This window comes from Pelmatolapia mariae, linkage group LG6, assembly GCF_036321145.2.
Source record: "Pelmatolapia mariae isolate MD_Pm_ZW linkage group LG6, Pm_UMD_F_2, whole genome shotgun sequence".
Lineage (NCBI taxonomy): Eukaryota > Metazoa > Chordata > Actinopteri > Cichliformes > Cichlidae > Pelmatolapia > Pelmatolapia mariae.
This window is the reverse complement of record NC_086232.1, coordinates 2,138,851-2,154,247: the sequence shown is the minus strand read 5'-3', so window position 1 is coordinate 2,154,247 and position 15,397 is coordinate 2,138,851. Positions and strand designations below refer to the sequence as shown.

General features: G+C 40.5%; 1 long non-coding RNA gene across 1 annotated transcript; it reads left to right on the top strand.

Moving 5' to 3' along the window:
- The first annotated feature begins 5,463 nt into the window (after nucleotides 1-5,463).
- Nucleotides 5,464-6,920, top strand: LOC134628864 (uncharacterized). The gene is made up of 3 exons (XR_010094024.1): nucleotides 5,464-5,578; nucleotides 6,553-6,641; nucleotides 6,865-6,920. It is a non-coding gene; the product is annotated as an uncharacterized LOC134628864 (long non-coding RNA).
- Nucleotides 6,921-15,397: the final 8,477 nt, after the last annotated feature.

Here is a 15,397-nt window from a genome sequence, read left to right as displayed (position 1 = left end):
CATCCATTGGACGTAAAAGGTACAGCTTATTGCACCAGCACGCATCTGCTCTTATATAACTATCATTAGCTTACAGCTTTAAGTGTTTAAGGTATGTGCTAACTAAAAATAAAGACAAGATGATAGTTTATCACATTTTACTGAAATTTGCAGATTGTTTCAGTGAAGCTTAATAAACTCAGCCGTCTGCTCATTGCTATCTAAAAGTGTATGAATGTGAGAGTGAATGAATAGTGGTATTGTAAAGCGCTTTGAGGGGTCCCGAAAAGCGCTATATAAAATGCAATCCATTATTATTATTATTATAAAATATAACAGGACACCGGAGTATATTCTCGAGCATCTCACACTTCTAATAATCAGCTGTCTGCTTGACGTTTATTCAGCTGTGTAAAAACTATAACTTTAATCTCAGCCAAACCGATTTACTCAGGAACAAACAAAATACTGAAAAAAGGCAAACAATAACATTTTTAAATTATCTAAGTGACTCATATATCATGTTTAACCTGAGTAGCGAAAGACGGCGGTGGGTTTGAAAATGGTTTGCCCGGAATCCGGTGTTCTGACTGGCTCAAGTGAGCGTTAAACCCCGTCTAGCTATCGTTCTACTGGGTAACAGATGTCTCCGAAAATGTCGGAGCGCTTTTGAAAATATGTGGTGTCTTGATAAACTGAGCAGATATTTGAGGTTTACACAGCTACATTCTCGTCTGAAAATATGTTAAACGTTTATTTTGTGACCCAGAAAGAGTAATAAGAGAAATATGAAAACTAACTAGCTGCCGCCATTGTTGGAAACTAAACTGGGCCGCGCTATGAATTCTGGGACACAGCTTCTTCTTCTTCGGGGTTTAACGGCAGCTGGCATCCTTGTACATGCACTGCTGCCATCTTCTGTTTAAGTCCGTTATTACACTCTTAAATCCTACTACTCCGTCTTTTGGGATCTTACAAAGCTTCAAATGACGTGTCGACTATTAAATTATTCGTCGACGATTTTGATAGTCGACGTAATCGTGACTAGTCGACTAATCGTGGCAGCCCTAGTGCTTACTGACCTCGAACCAATTTTGGCGTGCAGAAATCTGTTAAAAATGTTTTAGTACAACTTTGGTAAGCCGCACTGCTTGATGGATTGTCAGAGCATTACGGCTGCCGTAGTGAGGAGCTTCGTGGAGTAATCTGGGTCCAAAACTCCGTCCGCTTCAGGTCCCAAAGTCAAACGAACACTGAGAGTTAAAAACAGTCTAAATTCTTTCATCTTTAATTAAATCATCAGCGTTGCTGCTTTACCAGGTGTAACAATTAAGTTTAACATCCATGCATCCATGAAAACAGAATTTATTAAATTTAACAGAATTAGAAGTTAACAGGAAGTTAGCTCGCTAGTTTCCACCTAAACATGACATACCATGTTTAATTACCAAACTAATTAAAACGTACAGCTCTGCTACCACTTCCGACATAAATGAAGACAGAAAACTAAACAGCAGTGGCGTTTGCAGGGTTACTGAAGTTGGACTACCTGGTATATAATGTTGTGCTACGTGATTGCTAGCGACACAGCTATGTTAGCATAACATTAGCACAGTGAAGCTGGAGGATGAACGCCAACTTTTTTTCCACTCAATAAAAGTTAACGTGAGGGATTCTGGTGGTCAGGGACAAATGCAATCGCATAGCAGGATGCTATACACGGGCCAAACTTCAGTCAGGAGAACAACTGAGATTATTCATCCACAATACGAGGTTAGTTATTAATATACTGCAACAATGTGGGAATAGAACAGCTGCGAGAGAATTCAACATTAATGAATCAATGTTACGGAAGCGCAGTTAGCGCAGTTTTTGTCTTTCCCCGTATTTCAAAAGTGCTTCATCTCTTTGCTATGACTGTCCCCCAGCATAATTTGCAGATGATAATGGTTGTAGCCGCTGCGATGCTTTCGACCAAAACAGGCGCAGCTTGATGACATCATCAACATGCGCTATCGTGGTAGAGCGGTATAGTCAAAATCTCTATCGTTGGCCAGATTTATATCGTTTCTATCGTATATCGTTTATATCGCCCACCCCTAATAGAGATATAATACGAGATTGTTGGATTGGAGTGGCAGATGTATCAGATCATAGTGCTATCTATTTAAAAATTCATTTCGAAGTTAGACCAAAAAACACAATATGGAGACTGAATGTGTGACTATTTAACAATAAATCTGTGGTAGAACAAATACAAAAAGATGTCAAAACATATGTAGAAGAAAATGACAACGGTGAAATCGATCCAGTTATTCTATGGGATTCTTTGAAGGCAGTTATACGTGGGAAACTAATTGCAATATCAAGCAACCTTAAAAGAGAAAGGATGAAGCAATATAACAAATATGTAGCTGAATTGTCACAATTGGAGAATAAACACAAACGCAAGGTAGATGTCAAAATACAACAACAAATGAAAGATATTAATAAGAAAATTAATAATCTACTCTAATATGAAACAGAAATAAAGGCAAGGTATGTAAAACAGAGCTACTATCAATCAGTCCCTAAAGCCGCACGGCTATTGCCAAGACGTTTACGAAAACAACAGGCAGAAACAACAGTCAGTAAACTGCACAATCCCAAGACAGAACAAATGACACATAACCTAGAAGAGATAGAAAGTATTTTTACAGATTATTATAAGGACCTGTATACCCAAAATGCACTTACTAATAATGACTTAAATGATATTTAAACGTTTTTAGACTCCTTAGATGTACCCTCTGTTGGAACAATACAAAATTATCACATGACAGCACGGATAACAGTAGAGGAAATTCAGAAAGCGATTGCAAAGTTAAGAACAAACAAGGCGCCAGGCAGTGATGGGTTTCCTGCTGAATGGTATAAGAAATTTGAAAAAGAACTGATACCCTTACTCCACCTGACTTTTAATTGGATTCACACTAAACATGTGATTCCCCCCTCTTGGAGGGAGGCAATTATCACGGTACTACCAAAACCACAAAAACATATAGAATACTGCCAAAATTACAGGCCTATATCAGTGTTAAATGTTGATTATAAAATCTACGATACAATCTTATCAAATAGGCTCCAGTCGTTTATACCAGACCTGATAGATGAGGACCAAGCAGGTTTTGTCAAAAACAGACAGGCACAAGATAATATTAGAAACCCTTTGATCGAGTCAGCTGGGACTTCTTGTACCTAAGCATGGCAAAGTTTGGGTTCAATACAAAATCAATTCAATGTATCAAATCTCTCTATGACAAACCGACTGCAAGAATAAAAGTTAATGGCTCATTGACAAAGAGATTCCAACAAGAGAGAGGAACTTTGCTGTCTAAGTCCAACTTAATTTGCCTTGTAAATTGAGCCACTAGCGTAAATGATTAGACAAGACTCCCTGATAACAGGAATAGAAATTCCTGTTGTTTTATTTTGAATGTCTGTGTCTCATGTCAGTATTTCTACTTTTGCTTTCCTAGTCTCATTAGCCCTGATTTGTCCCAGCTGTGGTTCCCTCCTGTCTCCTATTCCCTTATTATTCCTGTGTATTTAAACACTGTTTTCCTTGGTCTGTGTCGCCATCTCCACCTTACCATGCTGTGTGTTCTGCTTGTCAACCTGTTTATGCTTAGTTTATATTTCCAGTTTAGTTAGTTCTCTTTTTTTCCTTTCCAGCAATAAAAGTTGTTTTGAATGCACTTTGGCCTGCCTCCCGCACACTGTACATGACAAGGTTACTCAGAGTTTAAAGGTGAAGCTGTTCAAATAACCTTTTGTATATCTGATTTCTTTTCTTTTTTTTTCCTCCCCCATAAATTAAAAGAGCTTGAGTTTACAATATTCATATTTATTTATTTATTCTGTTGCTCACTAAAACCCTTTAACATAAATTTTCTTGTGTGATTAAATGCGATTAATTGAGATTAATTAGAAAGCATCATTTTTTTAATCGAGTCATACCCTATATATGAGAGAGGTGTGTGTGCGTGTTTTTTTTAATGGATCGCGTCAATCACATCGCTGCATTTGGTAAGAAGTGTGTTCATAATTCAACTTAGGCACTGGTACTGAATGTACGATGACATCGTGAAATTATTCTGCTTGACCTCAAACACAGCTAGATGCTGCTCCAGGTCAGTCGGCTTTCTGCCTACTAGGTTTGTAGCAGAGACTCTTCAAATGAGTTTCAGTCAGGTTTCAGAGCCCATCACAGCAAAGAAACAGCTTTATTTAAAGTTACAAATGATCTTCTTATGGCCTCTGACAGTGGACTCATTTCTGTGCTTGTTCTGCTAGACTTCAGCGCAACATGCATTGACAGTGATCCCAGTAGGGGAAGAGCTTCTAACTCACTGTTGCTGAAGCAGCACATGCATTTTTTGTTCATAACACTAAAACTGACGGCGAAATGTCAGTTTAAAAACAGAAGATAAAAATTAACAGCAACTCAGACTCTAATTTGAAGTCAACATTTAGCGAGCGAAAGACCTTTGGTCTTCATTAACAGCAGTGAGATACAGGCCTACTCAGGTTTGGGGACTGTTCAGAGTATTAAGGCGTAATAATCTTATCCAGCAGCAAAATGTGAGATCAAATTCAGCTAGAGGCCTCTGGGCTTTCACCGCTGCTTTCCGTCACTGACTGACGGAAATATTACAGTGACATTACTTTGTTATATGCATAAACTTATCCATGTGACCAGCGGTTTATTAGGAGAAAATCTAAACAAGCAACATGTGTAGAAAGAACAACGGACAATAAAGTTAAGAGGCGAAATTTGCGTCTTCAAACAGGTTAAATCTGTTTTTGGCTAACAGACTGACAGTAACGAAAAAAGTTAGCTTACCTAACAGGTGAAAAATATCCGCGATATTATTAAATATCAGCGAGAGCGGTTATGCTAACACTGCCAGAACACCCACAGACAATAAAAACTTTATAAATAATAAGGTCCCTACTTTTTCCCGTTTCTCGCCGGGTTTAGTGGTCCGCAGTCCCACATGCGTCTTCGGCGCCCTTCTCTGTCCGGCCTCTGCCGATCGGGAGCTTTGATGCACAGGCGTGTCCGTTTGGGATCAGAACGATGCCAGCTTGAAATGAAACCGAAAAAAAATATTGTAACTGAAATAAATATACTGAAAAATCTTGTATTGAAACTGAAAAAAAATTGATAGTGAAAAACAGTTAATTGAAACTATAATTTTTTTGTTTTCGCTTATAATTTTTTTTCAGTTTCAACCCAGTTTTTTTTTTTTTCGGTTTCAATCCATTTTTAGGTTTCACTCTGCTGGCACTGTTTTAGCGTCCGGCGGCGCGCTGGGTATGGGGGATTCCGACCCACATGTATTTGCAGACATTATAATGCTGACCAATGACTGGAGAAAACACGGACGACGCGGCTGCGGTCACGGACAAGCTTGCATGTGTCTGTTCGGGAATGGCAGATGCTGAGAGCTCTAGCGTTTACATTACCGACTATTTCAAAGTGACAGCCTGAGGTGTTCTTCAGTAAATTGGACTACCGGACAGGAGAACCTGAGGCCCCAACGCAATATTTTCGGTAAATTAAATGTGTTTCTAAACTAATCCGTAATTTAGGTCCTTAGCTAGCTAGGTAGCTAGCTAAGGACCTAAATTACTAGCTACCTAGCTAGCTAGCTAAGATGAGCACTCGGCTGTAGGGCAAACTTGTTTTGTAAAGTTCGTTTAGCTAACCCGTGCAGGTGAATGAATTTACCCTGAATAAAGAAATCAAGAGCAACGCACCGGGCTGCTCAGTGACTAACCACGGTCACTGTACTTTTATATGAGTATTATACTGTATAATACTCATGTATCCCGATCCCCGGGCTCTCTGTCCTGGTCGTTGCGTCCTTGGGCAAGACACTTTACCCTACCGCCTACTGGTGTTGGCCAGAGGGGCCGCGATACGGCAGCCTCGCTTCTGTCAGTCTGCCACAGGGCAGCTGTGGCTACAACTACAAGGCTACAACTTGAGTGAATGAATAGTGGAATTGTAAAGCGCTTTGGGTGCCTTGAAAAGCGCTATATAAATGCAATCCATTATTACACTGTAAGAGCAACAGGCTGGACTCTGCTTCTGCTCCTGTGCAGAGCTAAAATATGTGCAAACAGCAGCGTGTTTTCTGTCGCTTGCCACATGTGGAAGGACATTAACACCAACTTTTAAAAAGCTGGCACTTCAGTAACCCCTCATTAGTCAATAACTACGGATTAAATTGCAAAGCCCGATATTTATGTACTGAAACCAACTACTTCCGCTTGGCAGCTTAAGTTAAAATGTTTAATTTTTCCTCTGATTGTTTTTTTTTTTTTAGCACGGACTGTATATTTTTTTTACTGAGTTTGTTGCAAATATTCAGGTTAAAAAACAGTCCGAATTATTGTTAATGCGTTATGTTCACAAAGTCACATGTGCAGTACTCTGTACGGCTTGCATCCTTTAAGACAAATAATTTGAAGCATTAATATTTCTTGTTCACTGCTGATAACACCTCTGTATGTTGTGACCAGGATGCAGCAGCAGACTGAACCAGGACTGAAACCTGCTCCATCATCTCATCTTTGCAGATGTCCATTTATAAAGCATCAACAACTCAAAGGTAAACATGATATTAGAAAATGTGTTAGTATATAAGGCCTTAAAAAAAAATAAGGCCTTAAAAAAAAAATAAACAGCTCATATGTCAGCTGTCAGCAGAACTGTAGGACTGAACAACTTCAGATCCCGAGTGTGTGAGGACATAGAAGGATCAGCTTTACTTCAAATTTGAGAGAAACTTTATATTTCAGTTTGTGATGGTTCTGTTCTGTTTGTGATTACAGGAGCTGCCCTCAGATTCTGACCTCAGCACCACCCAGTGACAGCAGACAGATCATCCTATATCTTCACTCTTTGGAGTAACTCCAAAATTAAGTGATGAAAACAGTACAAAGGTTAAAGTGCCACATGTGCTGTAGTGAAATCTGCAGCTGTTTTATTGATAAATTAAAAGACAAAAAGTCAAAAGGATGAATCACCCCTGTAACTGTGTCACTATACATCAGCATTAACAGGACCTCAGTTTGATCTTTCAGAAAACTGCTGATCTCAGACCTGCACAGCTTCTGTTATAAACACTGAATGTACTCAGCTACATGAAGAGCACGTGATGTTTTCTCTGACACAATTAAATAAAACCTGATTTAAGTCAAATGTTGTTACTTGTTTTTGAACTAAAAACTTGTGATCTGGAATTCTTTCACTGTTTTTTGTCAATAGTGTGTTATTTATCATAAAGTAATTCAGAGTCATTCATACCAGAGTAACCAGAGAGCACAACATATATTTAACTTTCTACAGGACTTAAAGATATTATATTATGTAAAAGTCCAGACCCTCTGAGGATTATCTGAGTACTTCTAACATTACTCAAAGCAAAGGTCTCCATCAGTGTTCATGAAATGCTGGGTTTATCCTTCTTGTGAGGGAGCTGCTGGTGAAGATCACGAGCCCTGCTTGATCCCGGCGATGAGTTTCAGTCTTCCTGGTGTTTCTGAAATGATGCCTCTCACTGTGGGTCAACAGAACATCTGGCACAGCACAGCTGTAATGAAATTAAGGGAAGAAGTTTTGAAAAAAAATGTTGGAAATGCCCTATATGTGAGAAGCAGATTTTTTATTTACTTTTTTTTTGCCAATCAAGATAACTAAAAGTATAATTTTCACCATACAATTACTAACCTTGTCACTCCTGCACTGTCTGTTTTGGGCTCTGGGCTTGTCCTTCCCAGCGCTCATGAGACTGCTTTCTCTGCACTGCGGTATGAGGTGCTAACCTGTTGACAGTGTTGGGAAGGTTACCTTTAAAAATGTATTCTGAATACTTTACAACTACATGGATGTGCTATTGCTGTGTGATTTATTACTATTACTGAAGGTTACTCGCCATATGAATACCAACTAGATGTTTAAATCTTAATATAAATGAGTAACAGTAGGTGGACATTAGGTAAGGCTGCACTTTTTGCAGCGATCTCGTGTAGAAAACTATTCCGTGCGTATATAAAACAGGTCCGCAGCTCCGAACCGTAGTAAAGGGACCTCTGGCTAATACGTCGGGTTCGTGTCGGGCTCGTAGCTGAAAACTAGCTTTACTTTGTTGTCTGGGTCAACTTTGCTAGCAGAGACAGAGAGAGGCGTTGAAAGGCTGCTCCAACCGAACTTATTGTTTCAGAGGAAAACACGAACACAGTGTACAGTCGAGTCTTAATAGCTTACTTACAACTGGGCTCTAAACTTGTATTCAATCCAATACAGTCAATGAACTACAATTACGTCATTTTCAAAAATTCATTAAAAATCAGCCTGAATAGTTGATGTCAAACTTTCAACAGATTCCTCCTCTGGGACACCTACTGTACCTCTGGGCCAAGTTTCATCCAGATTCACTGTAATATTCCTCTGAAATTACAGGAAACTTGTATTCAATGCAATACAGTTAATTAACTATAATTATGTCATTTTCAAAAATTCATTACAAATCATTCTTGAATAGTTGAGGTCCAACTTTCAACACATTCTTCCTCTGGGACACCTACTGTACCTCTGTGCCAGGTTTCATCTCAGTCTGCTGCATCAATAATTGTTTAATATTAATAGATCAAAAGTGCTGCTGAGAGAGTCATGACATGGACTATAAAGAGACAGCATATTTCACCCATATTTGCTTGTCTTCACTGGCTCACTTCACTCATGGCCATTGATCAGTGGTCTTTGATCAGTGGGTTTTGGTCAGTGGTTGTTGATCAATGGTCATGAGCATTTGCATAATTAAGATTAAGGAACTGACCTCCCAGCCCATTGTTCCTTCAGTGGGCTGGTTTCAGTCATTATGCAAATGTAAATTTGCTGCTGACTGCTTCTTCTCTCTCCAGCATGGCCCTTGCCCTCCAGCAGGCCTCGGGAACCCACACTTAAGCCCCCTCCCACTAACAAAGCAGAAAAACACTGGCAAAATCCTCGTGCCCCTGGTACTCCGGGAAGTTAATTCAAACATGCCCCTGGTACACTGGGAAGAAACAATTTGCCAAACACACTCCTCGTGCGTATGGTAGGGGTTAGGGGGTTAGGGGAAATCAAATTTGGGAGCTCGGACCCCAAAGGGGGCCGGGCTCCAATGCACAGACCGTACCCGTTCCCATCTCAGGTGTCCAGGATTCCCCCAGCATGACCCAGAGGAAGTTTAAAATGGGATCCCGTGGATGGGGTTAAAAAGATGAGGGGAGGAGGGGTAAAGAGGAGCAGGGAAAGGTTAGGATTAGGGTGCAAATCCCACCTTGCACAGGGTCTACTGAGATTAGGTTTAGGGCTCATTTCAGGGATGGGGGGCTACTCAGTCCTCATGTCCAATTAGGTATTAGAGTGGTTAGGTTTAGGGCCGAAATTGATCTTTGCATAGGGCCCACTGAGGTTAGGTTTAGGGCCAGTTTCCAGGGTGGGATGCTCCCCAGTTAGTTTTCACAAGGAGCTGACATGTACAGTATCCGGGACAGTAATAGCAAACTGAGAACAATAAAACAAGAATTATATACAATCTCTGGGATTAAGTTCTTCTAAATCCCTTTTCGTTGAGGCCTTTTGGATAAACTGTATGTAATTTGGCCATCCAAATGTTCTCAGCTCTCCTCCTCTGCTGTGCTGTCCACCTCGAATTCACCTGGATTGCCGTCGCTGTGACAGATTCCCAGCCATGGAGTAAAAAGTGCTTTACCAGGTAAGTGTGAGTGTTCTTTTTTTGTATAATATTGTACCTGTACTGGGTGAATCTAGTCAAAAGCGTGTTTCCTGTTTCTCCCACATACTGAATTCCACACCTCTTACACGTAATTAAGTATATGCAGTTCTTGGACCTCGGGGTCCCTTTGCACAAAGACAGAAAAACCTTACCATTGGAGTGACTGCGCACCAATTTGCGATGCTGGAAAAATTGCCCCTGGTCTCTGCACCTAGGCCCAGAGAGAGGCCAGACTTCGGCCCTAATGAGGAGGTCACCCAAGTGTTTATGTCTCCTGAAGGCTGCAATTACCTTGTGATTCTGAAGTGCCTGTACATTCTGAGCCAGTTTCTGGAAGTTGTTCCTAATAACTCTGACCATTTTACAGGTGCAAGGAGCATACGTGATGACCACTGGGAGCAGAGGGGAAACATCAATCTGTTTGGTATGTAGGAAGGAATTGAAGCATCTCCTTAAAAAAGACAGACAGTACCCCCTAGTGGAGAGAGCAGAAAACAAGATTTTAACAGCAGCTTCAAAATCAGTCCGTTGTGTTCAGATTCTGTGGAATCTCAATATTTGGGATTTGATTATTCCTGCAAATGTATGTTTAGGATGAAAGCTTGTTTTAAACAGCAGGGCATGTGTGTCTGTAGGTTTGAAAAAAACTTTTATGTCCAATTTGTGTTCATTTAGGAAATTTGGGCCCTTCAATGTGGTCGTATCAAGAAAATCAATGGAGGTCTTACTGATGGTTGATTTTAGCTTGATAGAGGCATTGTGGTTATTTAAAGTTTTCAAAAACATCTCAAAATCTCGCTCAGAATGTTGCCAGATTCCCCAGATGTCATCTAGGAATCGGTAGTAGTGCAGTGGTTTTTTCACACACTTATTTAAAGCAGAGGTTTCCCACTCTGCCATAAAAATATTGGCATACACCGGGGCAAACTTTTTCCCCATGGCAGTTCCCTTTGTCTGCAAATAGAAATCCCCGTTAAACTCAAAATCATTCCTCATAAGATGTATTTCCAATAGTTGTAATAATTCCTTATCTGGTCTTCTTTTATCTGGATATTTTTGGAAAATTCTCCTTATGGAGTTGATTCCCTCTCTGATGTCTGTGTTTGTATATAGGCTATCGATATCAAGGGAGAATAGAAAAGAGTCAACAGGCACCTCTATTTGTTTGACCTTCTCCACAAAGTCATACGTGTCCTTTATATAGCTTGCATGTCTTATGGACAAGGGATTCAAAAAGTGGTCCAAGTACTGGAACGGGCCTCCCCAGTCCTGTTTAGGGAACTCAGAAAGAGCTTTTATTTCCTTCTCTATGCTCTCAGTATAGTAGGGCTGGGCGATATGGCCTAAAATTCATATCACGATATAATTTGAAGCATGTGCGATAACGATATATATCACGATATATTCTTTTCTTCTGTATAACGTATTTTCCAAACTATAAGGCACACTTAAAATGCTTTAATTTTCTCAAAAATCGAGAGTGTGCCTTATGTATGAATTCTGGTTGTGCTCACTGACCTTGAACCGATTTTGGCGTGTAGAAATCTGTTAAAAAATGTTTTAGTACAACTTTGGTAAGCCTGCTGATGGACTGCTTGATGGATTGTCAGAGCATTACGGCTGCCGTAGTGAGGAGTAATCTGGGTCCAAAACTCCGTCCCCTTCAGGTCCAAAAGTCAAACGAACACTGAGAGTTAAAAACAGTCTAAATTCTTTCATCTTTAATTAAATCATCAGCGTTGCTGCTTTATCGGGTGTAACAATTAAGTTTAACATCCATGCATCCATGAAAACAGAATTTATTAAATTTAACGGAGTTAGAAGTTAACAGGAAGTTAGCTCGCTAGTTTACACCTAAACATTTCATACCATGTTCTGACAGAGATTTTTGAAACTAATTAAAACGTACAGCTCTGCTACCACTTACAACATAAATGAAGACAGAAACACTAAACAGCAGTGGCATTTGCAGGGTTACCGAAGTTGGACTACCTGGTATATAATGTTGTGCTACGTGATTGCTAGCGACACAGCTATGTTAGCATAACATTAGCACAGTGAAGCTGGTGGATGAACGACAACTTTTTTTCCACTCAATAAAAGTTAACGTGAGGGATTCTGGTGGTCAGGGACAAATGCAATCGCATAGCAGGATGCTATACACGGGCCAAACTTCAGTCAGGAGAACATAATTTACTGATGATAATGGTTGTAGCCGCTGTGATACTTTCTACCAAAACAGGCGCAGCTTGATGACATCATCAACATGCGCTATCGCGATAGAGCGATATAGTCAAAATCTCTATCGTTGGCCAAATCTATATCGTTTCTATCGTATATCGTTTATATCGCCCACCCCTACAGTATAGTGATCACGAAGGATCAAAATGGTTGTGTGAGCCAAGGGCGTAGATTTGGTTTTGGCGTTGGTGGGGACGGATGATTCAACCACTGAGCCCTGCCCTGTTTCTTTTTTTCCCCCTTTTTGTCTTTGCTTCTTGATAAAAAAGGAGAAATATACTTGCCTACATATGCTATTCTACATGCTTTTAAACCATTTAAAATCACAATTCATAGTTTTATATGTGAATTATATAATGTTAAATTACTAATAAACAAATGACTGACTAAGTATTTTAGACTTTAGTTTACTTCAGCCATATTCCATATAAATCAGGTATCATACAAACATAAAAATAGCTTCAAATACAGTCATGACAATAAAAGAATATGACTTTAAGGACTTAACAACATGACTTCAGTTATAGTACACCAACATCTCTGATACATTAGCACTAAGGGAACACTCAGTGACCTGGTGGGTTTTGTCCATAAAACTACTCAAGATCTCTCAGCAAAATGATGCAACATTTTAGGCTCTATTGCCCCGATCAAGTCAGCGAGCTGGGATTTTTATTCTAAACATGAACTACTGTTACAGCAACAGACATGAACTACTGGTGTCCCACACAACAACTCAATGTCCACTATGTGAAGGAGCCAAACACATGCCTGCTCCTCTCGTTAACAGAGATAAACTGCTGGCATATTGGTTTTACATCTATACTGTCCAGTCTCTCCTGGTGGACATGGCAACACGTTATTCGTGGTTACATACAACTTTAGACTGATGTGGGCCAAAGCCCAGCACCTACTTGCCAACGTTGAGGCCTCAGAATTAGGGAGACATTCAAAAGGGCTGTTGGTGGAGGGAGTGGTATACATATATACATATATATACAAAAAAACTTGAATCTTACAGTGTTTATTTATCGGATAAAATAAGTTAAATGTCACCGTTAATATTGTCCGGCCGGAGACAGGCCGGGGGTATCCGAATTCAGAGGCTGTATCCACCTGAGGACCTTGCCTTCGCGATCTAAGTGGGCCGGGTCCTCGGACGGGAGATTTTGGGAGGAGCAGTGAAATTCGGGATTCTCCCGGAAAAATCAGGTGTTGGCATGTATGGCCTAGCATAGCCTGTAACGTTATTATGACGGACGGATTTTATGAGTTAACTTGACTATAAGTGACTTACAGGTTTCTTTAAAAATACTTTCTTATATCCAGGTTCTTCCTTTTCGCTGCCATCCTCCTCTCCTCCTCGCAGCGCAGGCTTGCCGCTGCTAAAACTAAACAGAGAGTTCCCTGAAAGGCACAGCCAATCACATTGGCCATATTTGTCACATGACGTAGGACTCCAGTAGAGAACGTAATTTAACTCTTTGTGCACCGCTGGGTGAATGAGAGCTAGAAAGATCGTTTTTTTCTTTCTATCGGGTTTGATTTTCTTTACTCGAAGAGATCAAATTATTGGTGGGGACAATTCAATAATCGCTGGATATTGGTGGGGACATGTCCCTTCCGTCCCTGCCAAATCTACGCCCTTGGTGTGAGCCCAGTTTCTAGCGTTCCCCTCAATCACAGTCTGTGGTCTTTCTGTCGGGGATGGCTGGTGTAATGACAGTCATTAGATTGTGGGCTATCTTATTTAGAGAAGGAGGATAGATGTCTCTTGCCACATTTTTCAGGTGATGCACTGCTTTAATCAGTCTGTGAAAAATGCGGACCTTAGCAGAAAAGTCTGGATCATCTGATGGTATTTTGTTAACAGGAGGTCCAGCTCGATCAATTCGGGTGGGTCTTACGTGCCAATTGTCTTGAGCTGCTCTCCGTTCAAATCGTCGGTCCCGTCCGGTCCGACTTCTCTGTCGGGCTGCATAGCGGTCTGCCGCCGGCTGCTCTCTCCTCCGGCTCCGCTGTGGTGCGTGGAAGAGATCTGCCTCACCGTTGCGGTGTCCTCCTCTCACGACCGACGCGTAGGTTCTCCGCCTGTCCCGGGATGGAAAGCTGTTGCGTCGGGGCGATCTGCGTCCGCTCGTCCCGGCCGTCCAGCCGCGATCTCCTCTCCGGTCCCTGCGCCGTCGAACCACGGTCCACTGTTCATCCGTAGCAAACGTGGGCATGGTTGTGTGTCCACTAATGGCTTTAGCTGTATCGTGTGGTCACTCTTGACCGTGCTGATGATGCTAAGCGGTTCTGTGCTAACGGATTACTCGTACTACTGACTTATGATTACTGAGCGCTTTATTTATGCTCAAACTCAATAAATCATAAAACACATACATACAATACAAACCAAAGTCACGACGCTTCGGTTCCAGATGAACCTTCTTCAGGCTGGCTTGCGAAAGAAGCAGTAATGTTTAGGTTGCAACTTTCTTTATGATTACAGTAATTACAACAGCGAAACTTCAACATTTTAGCTGTAAAAGGCCACATGCAGTAGCTAATATTAAGAAATATGTTGTGCTTTTACGTAAAAAGGTTGGTAGTGTTACAGTTAATGCTTACAAACTTTGAAGATTTTAAATACAGAAGTTACATTTGTAATGGTTCATTTTCATTTAGATGTGGTATTATTTGTGCAGTAAGAGTAATTACTGTAATCAAGTAATAAATTCATTTTAAGACAGCATGGAATAGATTATATAGCATGCTATCTTGGAAGAAAACCTTTTTTTAAATCCATTCCATCATTTTCTTTTAGGTTGAGCTTAGACCGAGAGCAGGGAAAGACACACACTGCAGCTCAACTTTACATTTTTTTAAGCAACCCAAGTCAGACAGTCACAGCCAAGAGGTTTTTATTGCATTTCATCCTCAGAAAATTCAAGTTAATCTAGAATAATATATTTTTAATACAACATCTAGTCAACATCAGCACTGTTGCTATAATTTTTATGGTTTGATAGCATAAGCCGCAATTAAAGCCTTGTAATTTAATTGCTCATGCCAAGCATTATTGTTGCCAAGTTTCCGCACACCGATTACTTTGGGCCGGGCCCAGTCAAAGTCCAGGGCTGCTTTTTAGTCCCAGTCTGTCCCTGGCAGTGAGATCAAGCAGAACCAAGAGTTTCTCACTCTTCAGGTCACTTCAGTAAGACCTTTCTGTCCTGTGATTATATTGGGTTCATTCAGTTGCTGTTTTTTATATCTAATTAAAGATTAGATATAGGTCTGTAATGTATTACCACTGGATCTGAGTAGTGATGTGATTAGAGCAGAGTTTAGAGGGCGAT